The sequence below is a fragment of the Macrobrachium rosenbergii genome, chromosome 1 (assembly GCF_040412425.1).
Source record: "Macrobrachium rosenbergii isolate ZJJX-2024 chromosome 1, ASM4041242v1, whole genome shotgun sequence".
NCBI lineage: Eukaryota > Metazoa > Arthropoda > Malacostraca > Decapoda > Palaemonidae > Macrobrachium > Macrobrachium rosenbergii.
Window position 1 is genome coordinate 44,136,858 of NC_089741.1, and position 7,500 is coordinate 44,144,357.

General features: G+C 36.2%; 1 protein-coding gene across 10 annotated transcripts in view; it reads left to right on the forward strand.

Moving 5' to 3' along the window:
- The window catches only part of Nt5b (5' nucleotidase B), a 163,202-nt gene that overhangs the window by 66,801 nt on the left and 88,901 nt on the right, over positions 1-7,500 (forward strand). Inside the window, exon 1 of one of the 10 annotated variants that reach the window (XM_067091498.1) lies at positions 516-611. The exons of 7 other annotated variants lie outside the window; for them this stretch is intronic. The gene's annotated coding sequence lies outside the window, so the exon portion shown is untranslated. Of the gene's footprint in view, positions 1-515; positions 763-7,500 lie in introns of those variants that run through there. 2 more of the 10 variants (XM_067091685.1, XM_067091593.1) reach the window with 2 other exon arrangements.

The window sequence follows — 7,500 nt, forward strand, 5'->3', positions numbered from 1 at the left end:
CATCCATCTTCCGCCACTTCTCTACGGATCCCCTCCACCCCCTCTCTCTTTCTCTCTCTCTCTCTCTCTCTCTCTCTCTCTCTCTCTCTCTCTCTCTCTCTCTCTCTCTCTCTTCCCCTGTTGCTCTGCCCTTTAATCAAGAATTTTTATTTACAACTGCTTCCTTATTATTCTCTCTCTCTCTCTCTCTCTCTCTCTCTCTCTCTCTCTCTCTCTCTCTCTCTCTCTCTCTTTTGCTCTGCTCTTTAATCAAAAATTTTTATTTACAACTACTTCCATATTCTCTCTCTCTCTCTCTCTCTCTCTCTCTCTCTCTCTCTCTCTCTCTCTCTCTCTCTCCCGCTGTGCTCTTTAACTAGGAATTTCCCTAAAACCTTCTTCCGTATTCTCCTGTTAAATATACTCGACTCCATACACCTTTCTCCCGCGACCTCTCTCTCTCTCTCTCTCTCTCTCTCGCTTCCTTCCCGTGATTGCGTGATATTTCCCTTCCCGCCTCTGGCAACCCCCTCTCTCTCTCTCTCTCTATTGGGAGATATAAAAGGAGCCACATCACCGCGCCTTAACCAGATTTGTTATCATATCGGTGCGCGCGCGTGTGGATGCGTCAGGTACGAGTGCTCGAGAGTTCGCGCGCGCGGGAACGTGGTTAGACCCCGTGGGGTTTTAACCCGTGGGAGTTCAAGTGTCTTTTGCAGTGTGTCTGTCGTCTTTGTTGAGACTTGGCGCTATGAAATGTTTTGTGATTTTGTGGAATATTACGTCAGTTCAATTTAAATAGTTTTTTTTCGTATTTTTAGTGTCGCTATATTTGATTTTATTACGTATTTTAGTGTCGCTAAAATTTATTCAGTTTATTTCTTATTTTAGTGTCGCTAAAATTTATTCAATTTATGTCGTATTTGAGTGTCGCGGGAAAATTATTTGGCCATTGAAGACATTGGACAAGTAAAATAATTTTTTTGCTTATTTTTGGTTCCTGTAAATGCCTTTTAAAGTTTTTTTGTTTCTTCCTAAAAGTGGGCAGTTTTTATACACACCTAAATTTATTTGACTTATATCGTATTTCAGTGTCGCAGGAATAGACTCGGACATTGAAAACATTCGCCAGTTAAATTAATATATTTTTATATTTTTTGTTTCCTGAAAAGGCCATTTTAAGTGTTTTTTTTATGGTTTTTCCTAAAAGTGGGAAGTTTTTCAATTGTGAAGAATAAATTGCAAAGGAAAGAAGTGTGTCTGTGGGTGTGCAACAAACTGATGCTATTTAACTGAATTTTAGCGGTGTTAAGTTACTGAGATTTTGACTTAGTGTGAGATGTGTTATGAAAGTGTAATGTTTTATATTAACTAATTTTTTCTTAGTCTGAAATGGTGTTATGGAAGTCTGTTATATTTATTATATATATATATATATATATATATATATATATATATATATATATATATATATTATATATATATATATATATTATATATATATTTATTTATATTTTATTAGGCAGAAATGGTGTATTGGAAATCATATAGTTTTTTATTGATTTAATTTTTTTGCTTAAAGCATGAAAGCTTATAATTTCATTAAAAGGGATAATTGAAAAAAAATTTTCAAAATGAAGGAATATATTGCGAAGGACGAATATATTAATACATTTGAATCTGTTACAATCCTGTATCAGCCATCCTTCCTGGTGTTACATCTCGGATACAGATGCATTCTGTAACCGCTCGTAACGCCTTACCTTGACCGATAGCATTACAAGACGCGCTTCGAACTATGATTGGGTTACGTAACGTTACCATGACTTATTGAAGGGATTATTTGTCGCTCACTCATGTGACGATTGTGGCTGTCGTCGTATGGAAATGCGACATTTTTGTCGCTTGTTTATACGGTACAAGGTTTTTTTTGTCGTTTATTTGTGCGACAGTTTTTTAGTTTCTGTAAAAGAAAACTATTGTGCCGGCTTTGTCTGTCCGTCCGCACTTTTTCTGTCCGCCCTCAGATCTTAACAACTACTGAGGCTAGAGGGCTGCAAAATGGTATATTGATCATCAAACATACCAAATTGCAGCCCTCTATCCTCAGTAGTTTTCCTTTTATTTAAGGTTAAAGTTAGCCATAATCGTGCATCTGGCAACGATATAGGACATGCCATCACCGGGCAGTGGTTAAAGTTTCATCGGCCGAGGCTCATACAGCATTATGCCGAGACCACCGAAAGATAGGTGTATTTTCGGTGGCGAAAGATAGATCTATTTTCGGTGGCGTTGATTGTACGCTGTATAGAAAACTCGATTGCGCCGAAGAAACTTCGGCTCATTTTTTACTTTTTTTGTCGTTTATTTGTGAGAGTTTTTTTTTTTTCTTGTTCATACGACATTTCACTTATGTTTTTACGCTCCTCTCTGCAACATTCAAGTGTCTCGCACTTGGGCGACATCTTTTTGTCGCTCAGTTGTGCAACTTTTTTTTTTTTTGGTCTTTTACACCTGTTCCGTGCGGTGTTTTCGTCCCTTCACTTGAGCAACATATGGACATTGAACTTACTGAATAGGTAGGAGGAACAGAAAATAGTTCACGTGAAATATAAATAATTGAGGTATAGACTATAGATAAAAAATATACATTCATACATATATATATATATATATATATATATATATATATATATATATATATATATATATATATATATATAGAAATAATCAACACACAATCACGTGTGGAGCGGAAATAAATTTCTGACTCACATCAGGATCGAACCAAGGTCTTTCAATTAAAAGGCAAGGGCGCTCCCCTCTAGGCCATACAAGTCATAAAAGAAGTTGGAACCTGAGTGCCACTGCACACACACACACATACACATATGTATATATATATGTATGTATGTATATGTATGTGTATAAATATTTTTATATAGCACATTTATATATATATATATATATATATATATATATTTATATATATATATATATATATATATATATATATATATATATATATATATATATAGTTAGATAAACAGATAGATATCTAATCTACTGTAAATAGGTAAGATACAATCGATATAATATTACAAAACATAAATAATCAATATATACAATACGATCATAAACCATTATATAATCCATAAATAACTGAAAAATCTGAAAATGTACCTCAGCCCATAACCTATGAATAATTAAGGTTATATAAATGTATATAAAGTTATAATGAACTTCAGACGAGGTATAAATCACCCGAGTCTTGTACCTGAGTCTTCCATTGCCTCTTTACGTGAGTCTTGACCTTCTAGTTTGAGCAGGAGAGAGAGAGAGAGAGAGAGAGAGAGAGAGAGAGAGAGAGAGAGAGGTAAAGAGATATAGAGACAAGAGAGAGAGGAATAACAGAGAGAGTGAGAGAGAGAGAGAGAGAGAGAGAGAGAGAGAGAGAGAGGGGAGGTAAAGCAAAAAAGATATAGAGATAAGAGAGAAAATAGCCGAAGGGATAACAGAACAGACGAGAGAGAGAGAGAGAGAGAGAGAGAGAGAGAGAGAGAGAGAGAGAGAGAGAGAAGAGACGAGGGGGCGATAAAGCGAAAGGTATAGAGACGAGAGAAAATAGCCGATGAAATAACGAGAGAGAGAGAGAGAGAGAGAGAGAGAGAGAGAGAGGAAAGAGAGAGAGATATAGAGACAAGAGAGAAAAGAGAGAATAGAGAGAGGTAAAGGAAAGAATAGAACAAGAGAGAAAATAGCCACGAGGGAATAACAGAACACAGAGAGAGAGAGAGAGAGAGAGAGAGAGAGAGAGAGAGAGAGAGAGAGAGAGGTTGGGTGGTCAAGGGAAAGATATAGAGACGAGGGAAAATAGCCGAAGAAATAACAGAACAGAAAAGAGAGAGAGAGAGAGAGAGAGAGAGAGAGAGAGAGAGAGAGAGAGAGAGAGAGAGAGAGAGAGAGAGAGATGGGTTGCAGAGATCGATGAAATTAGCCGTTTCGTGTTTATATATAGACTCGCCAAAAAGTAACCCCCCCCACCCCGCCAATTTTCTTTTTATTGTGGGGGCCATCTCTTGTAATGATATGATTAGGATTTGCTATTAATGTCTAGTTTCGTTTTTATTTTTGTTTTGTTTACAAGAGATTTTATATTTGGGGGAGGTACATTCGGGTGTCAGGAAAAAAAAATATACATACATATTTATATATATATACACATACATACATATGTGCGTGTATATATGTATATGTATATATAAAATGTATATATATATATTTCTTTCATGTGGCTGCGACCAACCTTAGTCAACTAACCACCTTTAACCCCTTCCCCTGTGGAATTCATCTTTATTCTTTCGTGTTTAGCGGGATTGTAAAACTTTATTATTATTATTATTATTATTGAAATACTACAACCAAATCTTGTACGGAAAACAGGGACAATATTCTGTTAATTTACGGAAGTCAACAGAAACGCCATTTTGAATTATTACTTTGAGAAGTCGACTGTCAAAGATGGCGTCATTAGCCATCATCCGGGAAGTGACTTTGCTGTCAGACAAAGTACTAGGAGAACAGGGAAAAATATTTTATTTATGATTGTATGAATCATAATGGGAGTTGCCTAACAGTTTCTCTCTCTCTCTCTCTCTCTCTCTCTCTCTCTCTCTCTCTCTCTCTCTCTCTCTCTCTCTCTCTCTCTCTCTCATTTCTTTGCCCTATCAATTTTGTCTATAAATCTACATCTTTTGCTTTACCGTCCCGTCCCTCTCTCTCTCTCTCTCTCTCTCTCTCTCTCTCTCTCTCTCTCTCTCTCTCTCTCTCTTCTCATTTCTGTGCCCTTTCAGTCTTATCTGTATATTATCTACATCATCTTCCATCTCTTCTCTCTCTCTCTCTCTCTCTCTCTCTCTCTCTCTCTCTCTCTCTCTCTCTCTCTCTCTCTCTCCCGGAAAAAGTACACAAACCCAACTGTTAGTCCACCATGAAAGCATATATAAAAATATGATAAATGAAAAGATACAGATGTGGTTTACCTAGACTTTAAAAGCTTTTTGACAAGGTAGATCATAATATATTAGCGAAAAAAATTAGAAAACATAACATTGTTGACAAAGTAGGAAGATGGATAAAAGAATTTTTGCAAAACAGAAAACAGATAGTGATTGCAAACGATGAGAAATCGGATGAAGCTACGGTAATATCCGGTGTACCACAGGGTACGGTGTTAGCTGCGTTGCTGTTTGTGATTATGATTGCAGACATAGACAGTAATGTTAAGGACTCAGTAGTAAGAAGTTTCGCAGATGACACAAGAATAAGTAGAGAAATTGCTTGTGATGAAGATAGGAACTCGCTACAAAGAGACCTAAATAAAATATATAAATGGGCAGAGATAAATAGGATGGTATTTAACTCTGATAAATTTGAATCAATGAACTATGGTGATAAAGTAGGAATGCTATATGCATATAAAGGACCTAATAATGAGACAATCACAAACAAGGAAGCAGTTAAAGACCTTGTGTGATGTTGAATAGGAATATGTTATGCAATGAACAAATAGCAATTCTATTGGCAAAATGCAAAGCAAAAATGGGAATGTTGTTCCGGCACTTCAAAACAAGAAAAGCTGAACATGATTATGCTTTATAAAACGTACGTTCGTAGTCCACTTTGAATATTGCAATATAATATGGTACCCACACTACCAAAAGGATATTGCTCAGAGAGTGTACAAAGGTCATTTACAGCTAGAATAGTTAAGGACCTTGACTACTGGGAAAGACTACAATTCTTAAATTTATATAGTCTTGAAAGGAGAAGAGAACGATACATGGTAATTCAAGCATGGAAACAGATAGAAGGAATTACCGAAAATATCATGGAACTAAAATTATCAAAAAGAGCAAGCAGAGGTAGATTAATAGTGCCAAAAACTATACCAGGAAAATTAAAGGAAAGCACACAGGACATTAATCCACCACGCACCAGCATCGATAATGCAGCGTCTATTCAACGCGCTACCAGCTCATCTGAGGAACATAACAGGAGTGAGCGTAGATGTGTTTAAGAATAAGCTCGACAAATATCTAAGATGCATCCCAGACCATCCAAGACTGGAAGATGCAAAATATACCGGAAGATGCGTTAGCAACTCTTAGACATCAAAGGCATACTCACACTGAGGGATGAACGAATTGTAAGAGTCTGTAGAGTAAGAGTCTCTTTTACTACTACGGGTTTTGTCTCGCGTTTATTTTGCGTTACACCGTCTCTCTCTCTCTCTCTCTCTCTCTCTCTCTCTCTCTCTCTCGTGACCAAGCAGTTCTCCTCCGTTGATAAAGACTTGATTGATTTATTGATAATGGAGGATTTTCATATTCGCCTTCTTCTCTATGCACAAGATATTTTAAAAAGTTCTGGATGTATTTCAATAATATTTTGGGAAGGGGTGAGCTGTAGGCCAAGGAAGATTTGCTTAAATTACGACCAGAATGCAAATGAGAAAACTATTTTTATTTTAATATTTCTGAAACTTTTCAGAGGCATGAGTTCCGATGCCTCAAAAAATGTTTTGCTAAATTTACTGAAATTTTGTTGACGTGTTGGCTATGGGCCAAGGAAGATTTAAAAAAAAAAATTTGGCATGATTTTGGATTCGTACCGAAGAGTTTTGTATATTTATTTATAATGCCCGGGTATCAGCATAGAATGCCCGATATCTTCCCATTATAAAATAGCATTATAACAAAATCAGAGTTTTCCGAAATAACTCATTGTAACGAAAGAAGGAAATGTCCTTTTTTTATATTCAAATTTGTTATATGAAAACAAAAATGTAATCATCATTTTACTGTAAATGTCAGTTTCCCTAAATAATTCGAAGTCCTAGAAGAATTAAGTGTGCGGTGTTTTACAAATTTGTCCTTTGTAAACAAAAACATAATCGTCATTTTACTGTAAAATCATTTACAGGAACCAGCAAAGTAGACTCAGTTACACTGCCAATCTGTTTGGTAATAACTGACACTATCTAGTGTCGAGAGATGTAAAGAAATATTGGTATTTATTATCGCATTTTTGTATCGCTTTATCGCTAATATTGTAAGCGCTTGTAAACACTTATCGCCGATAAGGAAGCAGCATTCGATCCAGAGGATTGTTGTGTTCTCGCCCGTATAGATCAGTAATACCTTTTTTAATGTGACAGGTTTATAAATGCTATATAACATTGTTTATGGCAGTGACCTTGTAATTAAGTCGCCAATGAACCGATCAGTCAGTTAATTATTTTTCGTTATGTAAAGTTAAGCATACCTTAGTGTAACCACTGAGCTGATTAACAGCTCTCCTAGGGTTGGCCCGAAGGGTTAGACTTATTTTACGTGGCTAAGAACCAGTTGGTTACCTAGCAACGGGACCTACAGTTTATTGTGGAATCCGAACCACATTATACCGAGAAATGAATTTCTATCACCACAAATAAATTCCTCTAATTCTCTAAACTGGCCG